A 22,471-nucleotide genomic window follows, 5' to 3' on the forward strand; every position below is an offset into this window, starting at 1 on the left:
ATCCTGACACCCCCACTTATTAGCTATATGACCCTGGGCAAGGTACTTGACCTTTCCATGCCTCCTGTGTAAAATGGGGATAATGACAGCACCTTCCTTGGGTGAAGCTGATTAATGAGATAAAACATAAAAAACTTGCCCAAAGCCTGACCAAAGGAAGCCCTCACTAAAGGTTAATTGTTATTATTTCCAGAGGAAAAAACTGCCCCAAGGCTGAGGAGCAACATACCAGGATCCTTGTAAAAGGTTATCATTAAACCCCAAAGCCAAACACATTTGTTCTCCTGATTTGTGGATACCACAGGTTATAGTAATAATAATAAAACAGTAACACCAACCAGAATCATAACCTCAAAAGCAGCAACACAAATAACTGAGCTCTTACTGGCCAGGCACTGTCCTAACCTAAAACAGGAAGAAGGCAAGGTCGCTTTAAAAAAATAAAAAAAATCCAATTTTCTCTACCCTCCTTTTAAAATACGGTAACTGGTGACCAAGTTTTGCTAAAAACAGGTATGTAGAAGATTACAGACTTGACGTGGAATTTCTTCATACCAAAGAGGTGGGGCTGTGAAGGGAGGAGGGGGTGGTGCTCGGTTCCTGCCAGATGGGAAAGCCACATGAAGTGGAGAAACAGCCGAGTTCAGGGTTTATCCCCAAATCAAAATCAGATTTTTGAACCACAGGACCTCCAAATTAGGGGAATCAGAAGGCTCTGCTTTTAAAATAACCTCTAAACAAGTGTCATCTGTCCTCCGAGCCAATCCCCTGCCGAGGGAGAAGGCTCGGGTTACGGGGCAGTGGTGTTATTTCAGAAATCCTTGTCACCTCTTGTCATCCACCCTCTCCGAGAATCACAGTTCCACCGTGGGGGAGAGGGACAAAAGCCACGGCCAGGCAGGCCGGAGGCCAGCGGGGCCAGCCCGCCGGCCGGCGCACGCACGGAGGCCAGGGCCAGGGTGCCCTCCATTCCGGCTCGCGGGCACCGGGTGGCAGGGCCCGAGGAACGCTCCCGAGACGCGGCGGCAGCGCCCAGGGGCAACAGGTCCTGCCGGGGCTCGGCCTCCGCGGGGTCCCGGCCACCCCCAAGCCCCCCAGGGCCGAGGGGAGGGGAGCGGGGAGCCCGGGAGGGAGCGGCGCCTGGGGCGGCGCAGGGGCAAGGAGTCCAAGCTCCATCTTGAGGCGGACGGAGGAAGGGAAGGCCAGGCTCGGCGTTGACAGGGCCGGCTACTTTTCCGGCTCCGCGGTGGGGCACCCCAGGGACCCCCCGCCTCCAGGGCCACCCGCTCGGGACCCCCGGGGTCCCCTCGGAAGCGCCCCGCTCGAGGCACTCGGGGCCCTCCCGAACGCCGGGCTCGGCCCCCAACCCCCGGCCCCGAGCCCGGCGGACGGGAGCGGGCCCGGCCAGGAGCAAGGGGGAAGGGGAGGAGGGCACCAGGGAAGGGGAGAGGGCCCGCGCCGCGCCCCGCTCACCGCCGCCTCGGTCGCCGCCAGTCGCCGCCACCTGCCCCACTGCAGCAGCAGCAGCAGCCGCGCGGCCGCCGCCTCCCGCCTCCCGGCTCGTCGGCTCGGGGCGGGGGAGAGCGTGACGCGCCGCCGCAGCCGCCGCCGCCGCCGCCGCCGCCGCGGGGCCGGGCGGGCGCGCGCCGCCAGGAGAAGACGCCGCCGCGGCTCCTCCCCGCGCGCTCGGCCTCCGCGCCCGCCCCCGGCCGGGCCGCCCGGCGCCTGAGCCCCGCGCCCCGAGCTCCGCGCCCACCCCCGGCCGCGGCCCGAGCCCGGCACCGCCGCGTCTTTGTCTGCGCCCGCCGCTGCCTGGGAGCCGCGCTCTAGCCGCCCGGCGCGCCCGCCGTCCAGCCCTCGGATCCCACTGAGGACCGGGACGGGAGGGAGGCGTTGGGGAAGCCCCCAGCGGCCCGGACCGAGGGGCTTCTCCTGGTTTCGGTTAGTGGCGCATTTTCTCAAAGTGTCCCCAGAATTGGCGGGTCACACCCGAGAGCTCCATTCAGTGTCCTGACCACAGCCCGCTAGCGTGGGGCTGATTGACTTTCTTTCTCTTTTTCCTTTTTTTTTTTTTTTTTTTTTTTCTTTTTTCCTCTGACCAGACCCGGGGTGAGAAATCCTTGGATACTAGCTAGGAGGAGCTGCCCACAGCAGGTTAAGTTTAAGGAGCGTCGTCTCTGCCCTCCGCTCTCTCCGGGGAAAGACCCCCGGTACGGAATCCCTGGGAAAACCTGGAAGGAGCCGCCTACAGCGAGTGAAGCTTGAGAAGGACCGTCTCTGTCTGCAGTCTCCTCTCCTCCGGGGAAAGACCGGGGCTTTAAAATCCCTTGAAATAAGCCCAGCACTTGCTCCATTAGTTTGAGAAAAGCCTCTTTTATTCGCCCCTGCCGCTTTGGACGAAAGCCCTGGTTAATGCCCTGTCCTCCCTCCTTCCCCGCAGGGATCTCCCTTAAAAGCTTTTGAAAGGGACTGGAGAGGAGGCAGCCGCAGCCTGCTCGGGGCTGCTGCCACGGAGGGCGGCCAGCATTTCACTCTCACCGACCATGGCAACCCCAGAAGCTTTGCAACTCCTGGGAGGAATTTGCAGCTGTCAGGGAAGCCCGGCGTTTTGCAGCGCCTCCGAGGTGGATAAGGGGCCCCAGGGCTTCCTCCTCCTGCGGGGTAGAAGGGAATAATCGGGAGGGCAACCCATTTGCTGACCTTTATTCAAAGTACTGTGCTGCTGGACCAACAGGCTCGCACAGAGTGTGTATATATATATATATATATATATATATATATATATATATATATACACAGGCAGGGAGCTACGTTGGAAATGCTCGAAGTTCGGACAAAATAAATTTATCTGCTGGCCCCTCCCCTCGATTCAAGTTTTAAATCACAAAAACTGTATTTCTTAATTCAGCATTGCCCTGGTTTTCAATTGCGCGGTCAATGTGGTGGGGGCACCCGGGAAATCCAGAATCCACATTCCTAATCTAAAAGAGTCACCTCATCCCTCATCTGAACACTTCAGCTCTAAGAAGCAACCTATATAATCACAGATGCCGTAAAATGAGGTCACTGCTAACGGTGGGGTACTCCTGTAAACGCTTCTGTTTTTATCTTTTCTCCCCTACTCATTCTGCTGAGCCTGTCTTTGTTTTAAAATGCTGATGTTTTGTTCATTATAGACTTTTTGCATTTATTTCTATTTTTTAAATATTGTGTCAAAACATTCTGTCTCTAAACTTTAAATTTAGTGACCAAGGCCTGGTCCCAGCCCTCCTAGCAGAACAGTGACTGGGATCAGTTCCCCAGAGAGGCCAATATTAAGACTAAAGAACATGCTCGGTCCTACCTCAAAATAAGCTCTCACATTCCGTTTTTAGATTTAGCCACTGATCATTTTAAAATGCATGTCTTCTGTAAAAGTATTAGAACAGCTCAACTGACAAGACTTTGGAAGATAGAGGAGAAGTAGAAAACCAGGAAGGGCCTCCCAAATCTTCATTTTACAAAGTGAGAAAGTTAGTATATATCTGTGGTTTTTTTGTTTGCTTTCTGGAATGAAGAAATAAAGGTTTAATCATATCATTGACGTAACCAGTAGGCATAACTACAAATAGTGGTAGAACTGTGTCGAGGGAGAGAGGGTAGTAGTGCTTCAATCATAACAGACTGTCAGTAGAGGGTGTCCACAAATGATAAATAAGTAGCAATATAAGTGTATTCTTTTTTCTTTTTAAGATTTTATTTATTTATTTGACAGAGACAGAGATAGTGAGAGAGGGGATACAAGCAGGGGGAGGGGGAGAGGGAGAAGCAGGCTTCCCACTGAGCCGAGAGCCCCATGCAAGGTCCAATCCCAGGACCCTGGGATCACCACCCTAGCAGAAAGCAGACGCTCAATGACTGAGCCACCCAGAGACCCTATAAGTGTATTCTTAGACATACAGAAGTTACTACCAGAAAAGCAAGAAGCAGAAAAATAGCGGTCTTGGAGCACCTGGTTGGCTCAGTTGGTAGAAGTCCACGAGACTCCTGGACTCAAGGTTGTGGGTCTGAGCCCCATGTTGAGTGTAGAGATTATTTAAAAATAAAATCTATTTTTAAAAAATATGTAGTCATCTCTGGGGAAGATGGGATGAGGAAGGTGGGCAGAAAAATGTTGCTTTTCACTATAAACCCTGATATACTTTATTTTTTAAAACCATGTGCATGCATTACTTTGCTTCCCCTCCCCCCAAAAGTATTTAAGATCTTCAAATAAAATGATTAAAGAATATACTCTGCAAATAAGACAAAATCAGAAGAGCAACCAAACACTAAGAGACTATTAACGATAAGAAAACAAACTGAGGGGGCGCCTGAGTGGCTCAGTGGGTTAAGCGTCTGCCTTCAACTCAGGTCATGATTTCGAGGTCCTGGAATCGAGTCCCGCATCAGGCTCTCTGCTCAGCAGGGAGTCCCCCTCTCTCTCTCTGCCTGCCTCTCTGCCTACTTGTGGTTTCTCTCTCTGTGTGTCAAATAAATAAAATCTATTTAAAAAAAAGAAAGAAAGAAAAATAAAAAAGAAAGGAAGAAACAAACTGAAGAAGGAGTGCCTGGGTGGCTCAATGGGTTAAGCCTCTGCCTTCAGCTCAGGTCATGATCCCAAGGTCCTGGGATCGAGCCCCACATCAGACTCTTTGCTCAGCAGGGAGCCTGCTTCCCCCCCTTCTCTCTCTACCTGCCTCTCTGCCTACTTGTGATCTCTGTCTATCAAATAAATAAATAAAATCTTAAAAAAATAATATCTTTAAAAAAAACAAAAACTAAAGAATGCTGATGGTAGGATTTCATGAAATTTTTCAAAAAGCAAAATGATGAGAGAATGACAAGCTAAATTTAGATTCCTACCGTCACTTCTCAGAGAGAACAATCTTGTGACAACAAAAGCCGCATTGTACACATTGAGTTAACAAAGAACAATATCAACAGGGCACCACACATCATGATGTAAACTGTATTTTAGGTCTTCTAAATAGACTGGTGCTTTGAGTGCTTGTAGTTTCATGAAGAGGGGATTGAACAAGATGACTTATCAAGTTCCTACCACAAACATTTTTAAGATTCTGTGACTTTTTTCCAGTAAAGCAAAACATTGGTGAAATCAGTGGTTGATGTAGCCGTTCAAACCTAATTCAACAAATATTTGTTGAGTGCATGAAAAGCTGATCTTCAGCAAAAAAATCAAGCAGACTCAACCAAATACATGTACACCCATGTTCACAGCAGTACAATTCATAATAGTCAAAAGGTAGAAACAGCTAAATGTCCATCAGCAGATGAATAGGTTTAAAAAAGTATGGAATATAAATACAGTGAGATAGTACCAATCAATATAAAAAAAATGTAGTGACCTATGCTACAAGCCGAATCAACCTCAAAAACATGGTGCTGAGTAAAAGAAACCAGACACAAAAGACCACATATTGTGTCTCCATTTATATGAAATATCCAGGGGCGCCTGGGTGGCTCAGTTGGTTGGGCTTCTGCCTTTGGCTCAGGTCATGATCCCAGGGTCCTGGGATCGAGTCCTGCATTGGGCTCCCTGTTCAGGGGGGGAGCCTGCTTCTTCCTCTCCCTCTGCCTGCTGCCCCCCTACTTGTGCTCGTTCTCTCTCTGTTGAATAAATAAATAAAATCTTTTAAAAAAGAAAAAGAAATATCCAGAATAAGTTAATACATGGAGACAGAAAGTAAATGGTGGTTGCCAGAGGCTGGGGGCGCTGGGAAGTAGGTGGGAGCAACAGCTTAATGGGTGCAGGGTCTCCTTTTGGAGTGATTCAAGTGTTTGGAACCAGACAGCGGTGGTGGTCGCACAACATTGTGAATGTACGAAATGCTACCAAGTTGCGGGCTTTATAATGGCTGATTTTGCGGGCGCCTGGATGGATCAGTTGGTCAAGTGTCTGAATTTGGCTCAGGTCATGATCTCAGGGTCCTGGGATCAAGCCAGACAAGCTCAGTGAGGAGTCTGCTTATCCCTCTCCCTCTGTCCCTTCCCCAGCTCCTGCTCGCTCTCTCTCTCTCTCAAATAAATAAATAAAATCTTTTAAAAATGGTTGATTTCATGCTATTTGAATATTATTTCAATAAAAATTTAAATAAATATTAAAATAAATGAGGATGTGTAAATAAATATTTTTAAAATGAGATATAAATAAATATATCAATATAAGTAAATAAATAAATAGCTAGATAGATAGATAGAAGTAATAAATGACCCCCCCCGGGGCACCTGGGTGGCTCAGTGGGTTAAGCCTCTGCCTTGGGCTAAGGTCATGATCCCAGGGTCCTGGGATTGAGCCCCACATTGGGCTCTCTGCTCAGTGGGGAGCCTGCTTCCTCCTCTCTCTCTGCCTGCCACTCGGCCTACTTGTGATCTCTCTGTCAAATAAATTAATTAATTAAATCCTTCGAATAAATAAATAAATATTTCCCCCTGCAAAAAATGTCGAGCAGAGAATGGATGATAACCAGGTAGGTAGGAGATTTTGGAAAAGAGATGTTACTTTATAACATCTCTTTTATAAGATTTTTTAAGATTTTAAGTCACTTCTATACCCAACATGGGGCTCAAAGTCACAGCCCCAAGATCAAGGGTCACAGCCTTTACTGACTGAGCCAGCCAGGCCTTCCTAACTCTAATATTCTATTCTTTTAGAATAGACCCAGCTTTAGAAAGACCAGCTTTTTCTTAGGTGTTCAACCTGACAAGGGGGAACCACAACTGTATTGGGTCTGAAGTCTCGCTGGACAAAAAATACCAAAAATGGAATCTGGACTATAAATCTAAGGGAAGGTACACAGGGACTTGCCAGCCCCTGGCAGGGCTCTGATAAAATGGCTCACTCTCATTCAGATACCTTCTAAAAGGAAAGGCCCAAACAAAATAGGCACATCTTTTTTTTTTTTTAAGACTTTATTTTTATTGATTTATTTGTCAGAGAAAGAGAGAGCAAGTACAAGCAAGGGGAGCAGCAGGTGCCCTGATGAGCAAGGAGTCAGATGCGGGACTTGATCCCAGGACTCTGGGATCATGGCCTGAGCTGAAGGCAGATGCTTAACCCACTGAGCCACCCAGGTACCCCCAAATAGGCAAATCTAATACTATCCTCAATCTTACGACCTAGAGACACCAGCTAGTCTCTGTGATTTCAACTAAAAAATGTTAATACCAGATTGACTAGTTCACTTAACTCTGTCATACTAACGTCACTGACTGCATGCCTCACAGGTTGACTAAGGATATGTGTGTGTGTGTTTCTGGGTGTAGGTAGGTCAGTTGGATATACTTGGGATACTCTTAATGGTGGTCAGTGAGACTGGTATCAGGATTTCCTGGGTAAAAGAGTTTAAACAACAAAAAGAAAGAGGCAGGGTGCCTGGGTGACTCAGTGGGTTAAAGCCTCTGCCTTCGGCTCAGGTCCTGATCTCAGGGTCCTGGGATCGAGTCCCGCATAGGGCTCTCTGCTTGGCAGGGAGCCTGCTTCCTCCTCTCTCTCTCTCTGCCTACTTGTGTCTCTCTCTCGCTGTCAGATGAATAAATAAATAATAAAAAAGAAAAAGAAAAAAGAAAGAGGCAAAACAGGGGCACCTGGGTGGCTCAGTGGGTTAAGCCTCTGTCTTTGGCTCAGGTCATGATCCTGGGGTCCTGGGATCAAGCCCCGCATTGGGCTCCCTGCTGTGTGGGAAACCTGCTTCTCCCTCTTCCACTCTCCTCTCTCGCCTTGTCTCTCTGTCAAGTAAATAAATAAAATCTTTTTTTTTTTAAAGAAAGAGGCAAAACAGTGTGTAACATGCCATTTTTTTAAATAAGGGAGAGAGGTGTAGATAACTGTTTAATGAAAGTATTTATAGAAAACAAAATATTAATATGCTTTTCTTGCCTTGTCTTTCATTATAGCTGATCCTGACCCTGGACGGTGCAAGTCCTCCGCTTGCAGTGACCATGAGGTGAGAGTGAAAGAGAAATCAGGTTGTTAGCCAAGAAGAGGAGAGAAAAAGAAGAAATTAATATTCAGGTTTTGACATTCAAAATCGGATCTTTTTTTAAAAGATTTTATCTATTCATTTGACGGGGGGCGGGCAGGAGGGGGAGAACACAAGCAGGGGGAACAGCAGAGAGAGAGCTCAACGTGGGGCTTGATTCCAGGACCCCGGGATCATGACCTGAGCTGAAGGCAGACACTTAATGGACTGAGCCATCCAGGCGCCCCCAAAAATAGGATCTTTTTTTCTTTTTTTAAAGAATTTGCTGCTAGAGTTCACTGCTCTTTTTTTTTTAAGGTTTTATTTATTTATCTGACAGAGAGATAGAGCAGAAGCAGGCAGAAGGGCAGGCAGAGGGAGAGGGAGAAGCAGGCTCCCCGCTGAGCAGGGACCCTAGGAGCATGACCTGAGCCAAAGGCAGCGGCTTAACCGACTGAGCCACCCAGGCACCCCCCAAAATAGGATCTTTTCAACAGCTTTACTGACATGTAATTCACTTACCTTACAATTCACCCATTTTAAAGTATATAGTTCAGAGTGCCTGGGAGGTGTTCAGTCGGTCATGACCTCAAGGTCATTGGACGGAGCCCCATGTTGGTCTCCGTGCTCAGCAGGGAGACTGTTTGAGATTCTCTCTCTCCCTCTGTCCCTCCCACCTCCACCCTCCTCTTTCTCCCTCTCTTAAAAAAAAAAAGGTATATAATTTAATGGTTTTTAGTATATTACATTATTAACTTTTTTAATGTGGTTAAAAAATATATAACATAGGGGCGCCTGGGTGGCTCAGTGGGTTAAGCCGCTGCCTTCGGCTCAGGTCATGATCTCAGGGTCCTGGGATCGAGGCCCGCGTTGGGCTCTCTGCTCAGCAGGGAGCCTGCTTCTCTCTCTCTCTCTCTCTCTCTGCCTGCCTCTCCATCTACTTGTGATTTCTCTCTGTCAAATAAATAAATAAAATCTTTTATATATATATATCACATAGAATTTCCCCAGTTTAACCATTTCTAAGTGTACACTCAGGGACATCAGTTGCAGTCACAGTGTTCTCTAACCCAACACAGGACTTTGCAGAGGAAAAGAGTGGCTTCTAGCATTGTCAAGTGAGAAAGGATTATTGAAAACCCTTTACCTCTCTTGGGGCACCTGGGTGGCTCAGTGGGTTAAAGCCTCTGCCTTTGGTTCAGGTCATGATCTCAGGGTCCTGGGATTGAGCCCCGCATCGGGCTCTCTGCTCAGCGGGGAGCCTGCTCTCTCTCTCTCTGCCTGCCTCTCTGCTTACTTGTGATTTCTGTCTGTCAAATAAATAAATAAAATCTTAAAAAAAAAAAAAAAAACCCTTTACCTCTCATTTGTCATACCAAGGGCCTGGAAGACCTTCAAGTTTCTGCTGTGATGTGCAGAAGAAACTCCTTCCTAGCATTAAGGCTTAGCTAGGAGGCTGGAGATGGGAAGAAAGGGGGTGTGACACAGAAGGAATAAGAGAATGGCATCCTTCCAGTCCTGGGAGCTGATGAGGAAAAATGAAGAAGAGAGTCGGGGGATGAGGACAGATCCACAGGTTGAGATCTGGGGCAAGGAAGAAGGGTGGCTCCCAGAACAGGAGACTTTGTCCCCAGTCCACATTTAAGAGTCTGGAAGAAAGCCCGCAGGCAGGTTGGTAGCTCTATGCCAACATTGTTAGGAAGATGGCCGGCAAGTTCAGGCATAAAGGAGATCTAGTTTGTGCTTCTAGGCCTCACTTAGACACTCAGTGGAATGAATGGCTGTTTGAGAGCTGTGTGCTTGCTCTGGGAGCCATGGGGGCAGCATCGCAAGGTGGCAGAGACTCAGAAGTCCCTGCCGTGCCCGTGGGAGGAGGGGAGCCTGAGTCAGCAGGAGGAGGCACTGACTGAGCCAAGAAATAGCATATGTTCGGAGTAGACTCCACGCAAACACTTGGACACAGAACTAGGACAGCCGCCCTCCAAGAACTCAGCTGTGGTGGACATTGCTGATCGCCTCCCCCAAGATTCCCTCCCCCTTTCTTAGTGAACAAGCCCCAATTATACTGTACATGGCAACGTGCCCAACACTTTATGCTCACTTACTCAGACTTTCCCTAGGAAAGTCAGCTGGAGGCCCTTCTGGGAAAGACTTTCCTTCCCTGATCAGTGGAGACAAACACAGATGTGCCATCTGGAGCCAAAGCAGCTACGTTGTTACCCTGAGGTAATTAATGAGCATGAAGACAAAAACCAACAGGCCAAGGAGGCAGAATAGAACGATGGAAAGAACACAACTCCTCTCTGAAGAAGAGACCTATTCATCTGGGGCAAATATTTGAGAAGAACCAAAACCGAATACATAGAACAATAAAATAAATACTTGGGGCGCCTGGGTGGCTCAGTTCGTTAAAGCCTTTGCCTTCGGCTCGGGTCGTGATCCCAGGGTCCTGGGATCGAGCCCCGAGCTGGGCTCCCTGCTCTGCGGAAAGTCTGCTTCCCCATCTCTCTCTATGCCTGCCTCTCTGCCTGCTTGCGATCTCTGTATGTCAAATGAATAAATGAAATCTTAAAAAAAAAAAAACTAAAAATGGCTACTGAGGATTTTTATTGCTTTTCTGTATGTTATGTGTAAGTGTATTTTACTCCAAATATTTCAGCAAATGTACATCACTTGTTAATGCTTTGTCAATTTGAAATTTGCTTTGGGGAGATGCCACATAGTTCTGAGTCCTGTGCCAAGGTGGACATGGGTTTGGGGGAGACCAAAAGCTTCTTACAGGAGTTTTCTCGCTAAGTGGAGAGTCCTCAAATGACCCCTGCATTTTGTAATGTGAATAATCCACATATAATACAAGCACGTGTAGCATTTTCATATACAAATCATCTCATGTTCTGACTTTACTAGATAAGGTAGGTTATCATTTTCTTTTTTTTTTTAAGATTTATTTATTTTAATTTTTTTTAAAGATTTATTTATTTATTTATCTGACAGACAGAGATCACAAGTGCAGAGAGGCAGGCAGAGAGAGAGGGGTAAGCAGGCTCCCCGCTGAGCAGAGAGCCCAATGCGGGGCTCGATCCCAGGACCCTGGCGATCATGACCTGAGCCGAAGGCAGAGGCTTTAACCCACTGAGCCACCCAGGCACCCCAAGATTTATTTATTTTAAAGAGAGAGAGATCAGGGGAAGGACAGGGAGAAAAAGAGGGAGAGAAGCAGACTCCCTACTGAGTGGGGAGCCTGACGACACAGAGCTCACTCCTTCGACCCTGAGATCATGACCTGAGCCATAATCAAGAGTCAGATGCCCAACCAACGGAACCACCCAGGCACCCCCGTCTTGTTTATCCTTCTGCATATGTGGGTAGGTCTCAAATTGAACATTAATGCCAAACATATGAATTATGCACTTTTTCCCCAGTATCTTCAACCTATTTGTGTCTACTGACTCCTCATTAACATGTAAATATATTCAAACTCCTTTATCTTGAAAACAAAATGAAACAGAACAAAACCCTTCATCAAGACATCTTCACTTTTCCAGCCAAACTTCTTGAACAAGCTCTCTATGCCTGATGCCACTGTTTCCCCATTGCAATCCGGCCACACGGCTTACCTGAAGTGGTTACTGCCAATATCATCAATGAACACTGGGTCATTTAATGAACTTACTGACGTGGCTATTACTGATGACTCTGGCAATAGGAGTTTCAGCTAAGCAGTAGAGACAAGAATTTCACCTACTTGACCTTTTAGCAGCATTTTCACTGGTGGCTGTTCTCTCTTTGGTATATTGCAAAAAATGGCTATAATTATGCATGCCAAAATCCATGAGAAGAGCTACCTAGAGAACCTGTAACTGATTGTCTTTGGGATTTATCAGGGAGCCCAACTGAGAACAGAAGAAGCACCCATCTAAGCACAGTCTAAATTTCCAATTTACAGAATTATGAGCTACATAAATGGTTGTGCTTTTAATGCACAGTCTTGGGGTGGGTTGTTACTCAGCAATAGCTAACTGATACATCCTCTTTCCACATCCCTTTCTCATCCTTCATCTTCTATGGCATCATACCCTTCTTACTTTCCTCTTTCTTCTCAGGCTAGTCCTTCTCAATTTCTTTTTCAGGACTCTCTCTAACTACCCCTTAACATTGATGTACCTCCGGGATCTATTCTAGCTCCCTCTTCTCTTCCCACCCATCATTTTTTTCTCTGTGTTATCTCACCAATTTACTTGTTTTCAGTGACTATCCATGTCCGAATAATCCCCAAATCCACACTCCAGCCAATAATTCTTGAATTTCAAGTTAGTACATACAAATGGATGTTGGATATTGTCACTTCAATTTATTCAATAAATACTTCTTATGTCATAGGTATAAATTGCACATATTCAATACTGAACTCTAATTCCTCCCCTAGGCTGTTTAATTCATTAATTCCCATCCACATGCAAGTAGGTCCAATTCCTGCAGTTGGTCAGTAAATTCTGTTAATGCATCTACCCTTCTCTATCCTTCCTGCCTTTCTAAGCTAGACCACCATCATTATGGGACAATGGCAATGCAAAAAGTTATGTCCTTCCTTCTGGATAATAGCAACATGTGATTGTTGGTCTTGACTCACATGATTGACTTTCAATCCCTTATCTGTCTTGTTATCAGAATGACCTTTTTTATAAGGCAAAGTTGATACAACTATCCTACTCAAAACTCTTCCATGGGACAGCCAATCTTTATATGGGTCTGAATATATTACAATGTAAGGACACAGCACCATCTGTGAAGTATTCCCCCCACAATTATTGAACCTGAAAGTAATCACGCCTTTAGGGCTAGCTTATAGTTTATGAGAAATGTAGGGAGTAGGGGAAACGTTAAATAATAAATTCAGAAGGCAGGACAGGCCCAGTTTTCTTAGCTAGTCAATGGCATTTTTAAAAAAAGTTTTATTTATTTTGAGGGGTGTCTGGGTGGCTCAGTGGGTTAAAGCCTCTGCCTTCAGCTCAGGTCATGATCTCAGGATCCTGGGATCCAGCCCCACATCAGGCTCTCTGCTCAGCGGGAAGCCTGCTTCCTCCTCTCTCTCTGCCGGCCTCTCTGCCTACTTGTGATCTCTGTCTGTCAAATAAATACATAAAATCTTTTTTAAAAGAGATTTATTGGGCGCCTGGGTGGCTCAGTGGGTTAAGCTGCTGCCTTCGGCTCAGGTCATGATCTCAGGGTCCTGGGATCGAGTCCCGCATTGGGCTCTCTGCTCGGCAGGGAGCCTGCTTCCTCCTCTCTCTCTCTCTGCCTGCCTCTCTGCCTACTTGTGATCTCTCTCTGTCAAATAAATAAATAAAATCTTTTTAAAAAAATAAATAAAAGAGATTTATTTATTTTGAGAGAGCGAGAGAGCACACGGTGAGGAGAGGCAGAGGGAGAAGGAGAGAATCACAAGCAGACTCCCCACTGAGCACAGAGCCCCCCCATGCAGTGCTTGAACCCACAACCCTGAGATTATGACCTGAGCCAAAACCAAGAGTCAGACACGCAACTGACTGAGCCAGCCAGGCTCCCCTATTCAATGGTATTTTGAAAAGGAGACAGTTAAACACTAAATAACTACAAAATATTGTTGAAAGAAATTAAAGATTAGAGGCACTTGTCTGGCTCAGTGGGTGGAGTGTGAGACTCTTATCTTTGGGGTCGTGAGTTCCAGCCCTGTGTTGGGGATAGAGATTACTTAAATAAATAAAACTTTAAAGAAAAAAAAGAAAGAAAGTAAAGACTAAATAAATGAAAAGTCCCACATTCATGCATTGGAAGACTTAGTGTTGTTAAGATGGTAAATCTCCTCAAAGCTCCCCAGATTTAACACAATTCTTATTAAAATCCCAACCAGACTTTTTCAGAAGTGAAAAAGCTGATCCTAAAATTCATATGGAATCGCAAGAGACTCTGAACAGCCAAAAACAATCTTAAAAAGAAACAAGAACCAAATTGGAACATTCACACTTCTCAAATTCAAAACCTACTATAAAACTACAGTAAACAAGGCAGGTTAGTATCGGCACAAGGACCAACATATAGGGATGCCTGGGTGGCTCAGTCACTTAAGTGTCTGCCTTTGGCTCGCGTCATGATCCCAGGATCAAGTCCCACATCGGGCTCCCTGTTGAGCAGGGAGCCTTCTTCTCCCTCTGCCTGCTCTGCCTGCTTCTCCCCCTGCTTCTGCTTGTGCTCTCTCTCTTTGACAAATAAATAAATAAAATATTTTTTTTTAAAAAAAGGACAGACATAGACCAATGGAATAGAAGTGAGGGTCCAGAAAAAAACTTTTTAGGATCAATTGATTTTTTTAAAAGATTTCATTTATTTATTTGACAGAGAGAGGGGAAGCAGGCTCCCCGCTGAGCAGAGAGCCCAATGTGGGGCTCGATCCCAGGACTCTGGGATCATGACCTGAGCCAAAGTCAGAGGCTTTAACCCACTGGGCCACCCAGATGCCCCATGATCAATTGATTTTTGACAGGGTGATCTCTTGCAAAACCATTCAATGGGGGAAGGAATCATCTTTTCAACAAATAGTGCTGGGATAAAAGGATATCTACTTGCAAAAGAATGAGGTTAGACCCCTACTTAATGCCATATACAAATTAAAATGGGTCAGAGACTGGGCGCCTGAGTGGCTCAGTGAGTTAAGCCTCTGTCTTCTGCTCAGATCATGATCCCAGGGTCCTGGAATCAAGCCCCACATTGGGCTCTCTGCTCAGCAGGAGCCTGCTCCCCGCTCCCCTCTCTGCCTACTTGTGATCTCTGTCTGTCAAATAAATAAATAAACTCTTTTAAATAAATAAGAAAATAGAATGGGTCAATGACCTAAATGTAAGAGTTAAAATTATTAAAGTCTTAGAGGAAAACATAGAAGAAAATTTTCATGATGGTAGATTAGGCAACGATTTCTTAGGTGCAATAACAAAAGCATAAGCGACAAAGGAAAAATAGGTTGAACTCCATCAAAATTAAAAACTTTTCTGCTTCAAGATATATCATCAAGAAGTAGAAAGATAATGGGAGAAAATATTTGAAAATCAGATATCTGTTAAGGAATTTGTATCAAGAGCATATAAAACACACTTAAAAGGCAACAATTAAAATCTATACAACCTGGGGCGCCTGAGTGGCTCAGTTGGTTAAGCGTCCCACTCTTGGTTTCACTTCGGGACAGGATCTCAGGGATGGGAGCTCGAGCCCTGTAAAGGACTGCCACTCAGCAGCTCAGCGGGCAGTCTGCTTCTCTCTGTGTCTCTTTCCTCCTCTTCTGCCCGTAACCCCATTTGTGCCTTCTCTCTTTTTCAAATAAATAAATAAATCTTTAAAAATAAAAGATCTATAACCCAATTGAAAAACAGGCAGAAGGGCGCCTGGGTGGCTCAGTGGGTTAAACCCCTGCCTTCAGCTCAGGTCATGATCCAGGGTCCTGGGATCGAGCCCCGAATCGGGCTCTCTGCTCAGCAGACAGTTTGCTTCTGCCTACCTCTCTGCCTACTTGTGATCTCTCTTTCTCAGTCAAATAAATAAATAAAGTCTTTTTTAAAAAAAGGAAAAGAAGGGACGCCTGGGTGGCTCAGTTGGTTAAGCAGCTGCCTTCAGCTCAGGTCATGATCTCAGCGTCCTGGGATCGAGTCCCACATCGGGCTCCTTGCTCGGCAGGGAGCCTGCTTCTCCCTCTTCCTCTGCCTGCCTCTCTGTCTGCCTGTGCTCGCTCTCTCTCCCTCTCTCTCTGACAAATAAATAAATAAAATCTTTAAAAAAAAAAAAAAGGAAAAGAAAAACAGGCTGAGTGTGAATAAATTTGTCCAAAGAAGTTATACATATGGCCAATAAACACACAGAAAGATGCTTGGCGTCATCGGTCATCCAGTGAGACTCCAATATAAAATCACAATGAGGGGCGCCTGGGTGGCTCAGTGGGTTAAATCTCTGCCTTTAGCTCAGGTCATGATCTCAGGCTCCTGGGATCGAGCCCCCCATTGGGCTCTCTGATCAGCAGGGAGCTTGCTTCCCCCTCTCTCTCTGCCTGCCTCTCTGCCTACATGTGATCTCTCTCTCTCTGTGTCAAATAAATAAATAAAATATTTTTTAAAAATCCACAATGAGATAGTACTTCACACCCACTAAATAACTAAATATAAACAAGACAGGCAGTAACAAGTATTGGCAAGCTTGTGAAGAAATCAGAACTCTCATAAAGTGCTTGTAAGAATGGAAAATTGTGCGGCTACTCTGGAAAGTCGTTTGACAAGTCCTCAAAATGTTCAACATAGAATTCCCATATGAGCCAGCAACTCCACTCACAGGTAGATGCCCAACATAAAATGGCACTGTATGTCCACGTAAAAACGTGTATACAAATGTTCATGTGTTCATAACAACATCATCAGATTCAAGAAGTGGAAGCAACCCAGATGTCCATCAACTGAAAACTGGATTAACAACATAAGGTATATCCATGCAATGGAATATCATTTGGCTATAAAAGGAATAAAGTACCTGCTAAAACCAGGATGAATTTTGGGGTGCCTGAGTGGCTTAGTGGGTTAAGCCTCTGCCTTCAGCTCAGGTCATGATCTCAGGGTCCTGGGATCCAGCCCCGCATCAGGCTCCCTGCTCAGTGGGGAGCCTGCTTCCCCCTCTCTCTCTGCCTACTTGTGATCTCTCTCTCAATCAGATAAATAAAATCTTTAAAAAAATAAAAATAAAATAAAATAAAATTTTGAAAACATGATGCTGAGTGAAAGAAGCCACATACTGAAGACCACACACTGTATGAGTCCATTTACATGAAATGGCATAATAAATAAATAGGGGTTTACCAATAGAGATACAAAGTTGACCCATGTTTGCCAGCGCTGGGGTGGGGAGGAAAAAAACAGAAGTAACAGCTAACAGATACAGGGTTTCTTTTGGGTTTGATGAAAATGTCCCAAAATTGACAGTGGTGATGGTTTTACTACTCTGTGAATATGCCAAAACCACTGAATTATAAATTTTGAAATGGCAAATTTAATTTCTATGAGTTATATCTCAAACCTGTCATTAAAATATTGCACAGAGCTACAACACACATAAATGAGTACATGTATAACTAGAGAAAGCTGAGAAACTTTCTGTATTGGACCAATGTCTATTTCTTTCCTTGATATTATGCTGTGGTGGTAGAAGATGCAAACTCAGGGGAAACCGGGGCGAGGGGTGTATGGGACTTTCCTGTACATTCATCTGCAACTTCCATGAATCAGTATTTCAAAACAGAAAGTTGAAAGAAACAAAAATCATCCTGGCGGGGAGGGGTGAGTTGTTCTTGATCAAAAGAGAATAAAAGGATGTAATAACCAAGGGTATCAACTTTGATTAGATTCCTGATTTTCTTGGGGACCCAGATGCTATTGTGGTTATCTAGGGGAAATGTCCTCATTCCAAGAAAATGGACACTGAAGTATATAGGGGTGAAGTATCGTGATGTCTACAATATATTTATTCATTTAATAAGATTTATTTACTTGAGAGAGAGAATGAGAGAGCAGGAGGAGGGGCGGAGGGAGAGAATCTCAAGCAGATTCCCTGCTGAGCGCAGAGCCTGTTGTGGGACTTGATCTCAAGACCCTGAGATCATGACTTGAGCTGAAATCAAGTCAGACACTCAACCGACTGGGCACCCAGGCACCCCTACAATTTATTTATTTTTTTAAGTAAACTCTCTCCCTTTGTGGGGCTCGAACTCATGACCCTGAGATCAAGAGCTATACATGCTCCTGACTGAGCCAGCCAGGGGCCCCCATGATGTTTACAGTTTAATTTCAAATAGTTCAGCAATGCATACACACAGAGATAAAACTAAGTGGCACAATATTAACAATTGTTGAATCTAAGTGATGGCTTATAGTAGGTGGGGATTCATTGTATTATATCTTCAATTTCCAGCACACTGGAAAACTCACTGCATATTTATCACTAATCCCTTCTTAAGTCTTACCAACATGGTAGTGAGGAGATGAAAACCAACAAGGATAAAGACAACAGGAGAGGGGCCCACAGCACATTTTTTTGTTCCCTTCCCAGGGGCATAAATCTGGCAGTTGGAAGGTGGAGACAACATCGCCTTTATCAGAGACAGTAAGACTTAAGATAACTTCAGAGGGGACACTGATAAGGGCCAGGACCCTGGGAAAGCACATCGCTGGAGACACTGGGCACCGCAATGGATGGGAATGAATTATGGCCTGGCCTTATGTCACCAGACGCTTGTGGACACCCTTGGACTTCCCGCATTCTTGCTTCCTCGGGGATCTTTTTTAGCCCTGCTTGGGCCTTTTCCTTCCTCAAGGTTCTAAGTCCCAAGAGGGTCATCCAATTGCTCAGCCTCGGTCACAGGGCTGTGCCCCAGATACTGGGGACCCCCGAGAGGGCACAGCACTACCTCTTTGGTTCTGTATTGGGAGAAGGGGCTCAGAACCTACCTTAAGATTCCCCAAATTAGAATGGCATTTGAATTCTAGGCAGCAAAAAAGGATACATGTCTGCCCCCCCACCCTTTTTGAAAGATTTATTTATTTGAGAGAGAGAGCACGAGCACAAGCAGGCGTAGGGTTGGGGATGGGGGGAGGCAGAGGGGGAAGCAGGTCCCCACAGAGCAGGGAGCCCGATGCGGGGCTCGATCCCAGGACCCTGAGATCGTGACCTGAGCTGAAGGCAGACACTTAACGACTGAGCCACCCAGGTGCCCCTCTACCACCTTGTCTAAGAACAAAGCATTTCAGTTCAAAGCAGTCATAAGGACAACTACTGTGTTTGAATAAACATCTCGCCATCAAAAGGGTTAGAGGATTTTGTTGACCTCCTCCAAACGTTAAGGATGACAATTGCATGTTGGAGATTTTCATGTGTTACCTTGTAGAAGAGATTCCATAATTTGAGTTTAATGAGTTTTTTTCCCCTCATTTCTTAAATTAACATTATTCTGTCAAAAATCATAAACTAGGGGACTTCTGGGTGGTGCATTTGGGTAAGCGTCCAGCTCTTGGTTTCGACCTGGGCCACAATTCCAGGGTGGTGAGATCAAGCTCCACATCAGACTCCAAGCCCAGCAGCGAGTCTGGTGGAGTTTCTCTCTCTCTGCCCCTCCCTGCGCCCACTCACATGCTCTCTCTCTCAAGTAAATAAATGAAATCTTAAAAAAAAAATCATAAACTGGGATCAGAAATCATCACAACAAACCTTGCATTTCACTGGTTGTCCACAGGGCCCTAGGACCCATGAGTCTTCCTGGCATCCTAAAATCAGTTTTCTGGATGTTGCACCACAGTGCTTTTCACTTTGTAACTACGTGGACACCATAAACGCAAAAATTAGCACCTTTGGTGAGGAAGTTAATTTTAGTTTCAAATGTTCCCTTGTCATCATGGAGCAAAGCTTCAGGCTGCTAAAGTTAATTCTCATTTCTGTGTTTATTTCAAGGAGCTTAAGTGCAAAAGAAAATTAATTCATATTTTTTTCTATTTTATTATCTTTATACAGTGTTTCTGGTTTGGCAATAAAAATGCAAACAGAAGATCAAAACCAAACACACACACACACACACACACACAGAGGGTTTAATGCTAAATGCACGAAGTCCTAAGACAAATTTTATCTAATTGAATTTATTCACATACGACCTCATCTTCACAAAACAGAGCAAATGAAGATGCTCAAAGAGTATTGTTCAAGGGGAAGAAAAATACAACCTCTTGCCTGCAGAAAATCTGGCTTTGCAGCTACTCATTCCTGTAAAGATCTGCCTTAGAAAACTGCCTGCCAGGAAAGCCAGCCACTTATATTTTCCATGTCTTCAAGCTAAAAATACACCCAGAGTATTAACTAGCAGTAATGTGCGGTTCCAGATCTCTGGATCAGAAGAGCTGCGGCTAATTGCTTCTTGTAATACTGTATTCTTCTGAGAACAGGAAGTAAAGTGTTATTATCCCCATTTCACAGATTAGAGAATTGAGACCAGGTAAATGAAAAGCTCAGGGCTACTGGAGTCAACCACGACTGAAACTCAAAGAATGCATAGGTCTTCCTACAAAACTGATGAGTGCAGAGTGCTGTGTGGTTCAGTTGGTGAAAGGTCTGCCTTTGGCTCAGGTCGTGATCCCAGGGTCGTGGGATCAAGCCATGGAACAGGCTCCCAGCTTAGCAGTGAATCTCCTTCTCTCTTTCCTTCAGCTCCTCTGCCCAATTGTGCTCTCTCTAATAAGTAAATAAATAACATCTTGAGCGCCTGGGTGGCTCAGCTGGTTAAGCGACTTAGGTTCAGGATGTGATCCTGGAGTCCTGGGTTCGAGTCCTGGGATTGAGTCCCACATCAGGCTTCCTGCTCAGGAGGGCGTCTGCTTCTTCCTCTGACCCTCCCCTCTTTCATACTCTCTCTCTTTCAAATAAATAAATAAAATCCTTTAAAATAAAAAATAAAATAAAATCTTTATAAAAAAACCAATGAGTATGATTTCCCGCATCCAGACTCTTGCCAGCCGCTAGGTTGAACTGCACAAAATCATTGGTGTTTCATTACTTCGCGTCCAAAAAACGCAATTTCGTATGGTTTAACCTAATAATAATTTGCTCACATCTATTGTGACATGGTGCCTGTGTGAAACCCAAAGCAAGGTAGGTATCTCCTCTCTTCATGGCACTAGTCAAAACAAGGTCCCTGAGAGTCCTTTGACTCTTAGACCAATTGAGATGGTACACACCATATGCTGAACCATGACCCCCTTGTCTGAATTATCAATTGCTGTGTAACAAATCGGTCTAAAACTTGAGTGGGTGAAAACCATCAATACGATCTCGCAGTTTCTGAGGGTCAAGGCTCCAGGAATGGAAGAGCCAGGTCTTCTGACTCACAGGCTCTCACGAGGTCTCATGCAGTCAAGATACCAGCCAGGACTATCTGTGGGCCTGACTGGGGCTAGAACATACATTCACAGTGGTAGCTTTATTGCTCCCAAGAGGATGAAAATTTGTTCTTACGCGTAAGAGTAAAAAAAAATCTCAGGCATTACAATAGTCTGTGACCCTCTAAAGCTCAAACTTATGACAATATTTTTTTAAAGATTTAATAGTTTATTTTAGAAGTAAGGAGAGAGTGCAGTGGGGAGAGGCAGAGGGAGAGAAAGAGATAAAATCTTGAGCAGGCTCCCTGCTGAGCAGGGAGTCCAATGGGGGGGATCGATCTCAGAACCCTGAGATCATGACCTTAGCCGGAATCAAGTATAGGACGCTTAACTGACTGAGCCATCCAGGTGCCTCTTCTCTGACAAAATCTTATTCTTTAGAATTTAATTTCTCTTCTTAGGGAGAGATTAAATAATATGATTATACTGGAAGTTAAATATAATTTAACATTTCTCGTTAAAGGGGGTGTCTTAGCCCATGTGGGCTGCTTTAACAGAACACCACAGGCTGGGTGGCTTATAGGACACAGACACTTACTTCTTACAGTTCTGGAGGCTGAAAGTTCAAGATCAAGGCACCTGCAGATTCAGGACCTGGTGAGGGCCTGCCGTCCTGGCTCCTAGCTGCCGTCCCTCTCTGTGTCTTCATACGGCAGAAAGGACACGGGAGCTCTCTGGGGTCTCTTCTCTAAAGACCCTAATCCCATTCATAACGGCTCTGCCCTCATGACCTGTCTCCCAAAGACCCCACCTCCTGATATCAACACCTTAGGGCTTTGACTTATGAATCTGGAGGGGATACAAACATTCAGTCTATAGCAGGGAAGGATAACAACAACAACAATAATAATAATAATGATAAACCAGGTAAGTTACACAAGGCTAGAGGATTCTTTCCCAAGAGAGCTCACTCCCATGGCAGCGGGCAGGGAGCCTCCAACCCTTGCCAGGCTGGCCTCTCCCTGGGCTGCTTCTGTGTCCTCACAACCTGGCAGTTGGCTGACTTCCCCCAGGATGAGAGATCCAGGAGAGCAAGCCAGGGGGAAGCTGCCATGGTTTTTATAATCTGGTCTGGAACTCACCCCTTTATAAAACCTACTCCTTGGGAGTTAAGTCACTAAATCCAAAGAAAGAGGAATTAAACTCTATCTTCTGGAGAGAGGAGGTCTGAAAATTTAGACCACCACACACCCTGACCAGACATTTTCAGATCTTTACAGGACTCGGGCGTTATCACTTGAGGGGGCGGCCCCAACCCCGGCCCTCATATTCCTGCATCCTTGTCAATACTTGGTATTATCAGATGCTTAAATATTTGTCCTTCTGAAAGATTTGAAATAATCTCTTATGGTTTTAATTTGCATTTTCCTGATGACAAATGAGCTTGAGATTCTTTTCTTATGGCTACTTAATGTATCTTCTTACGAGGATTGCCTCTTTATATCTTTTGGACATTATTCTGATGGATTGTTTTTCATTTTTTAAATT

General features: G+C 45.2%; 1 protein-coding gene and 1 long non-coding RNA gene across 4 annotated transcripts in view; one reads left to right on the forward strand and one right to left on the reverse strand.

The window, feature by feature from the left end:
- CLIP1 (CAP-Gly domain containing linker protein 1) overlaps positions 1–22,471 on the reverse strand; it is a 156,682-nt gene that overhangs the window by 119,931 nt on the left and 14,280 nt on the right. For 2 of the 3 annotated variants that reach the window (XM_044243432.1, XM_044243431.1), the window contains exon 1: positions 1,474–1,535. The exons of the other annotated variant lie outside the window; for it this stretch is intronic. The gene's annotated coding sequence lies outside the window, so the exon portion shown is untranslated. Of the gene's footprint in view, positions 1–1,473; positions 1,536–22,471 lie in introns of those variants that run through there. 3 annotated transcript variants of the gene reach the window in all.
- Positions 1,792–2,861, forward strand: LOC122903054. The gene is made up of 2 exons (XR_006383919.1): positions 1,792–1,941; positions 2,103–2,861. It is a non-coding gene; the product is annotated as an uncharacterized LOC122903054 (long non-coding RNA).

The sequence above is a fragment of the Neovison vison genome, chromosome 3 (genome assembly GCF_020171115.1).
Source record: "Neovison vison isolate M4711 chromosome 3, ASM_NN_V1, whole genome shotgun sequence".
Taxonomy (NCBI): domain Eukaryota; kingdom Metazoa; phylum Chordata; class Mammalia; order Carnivora; family Mustelidae; genus Neogale; species Neogale vison.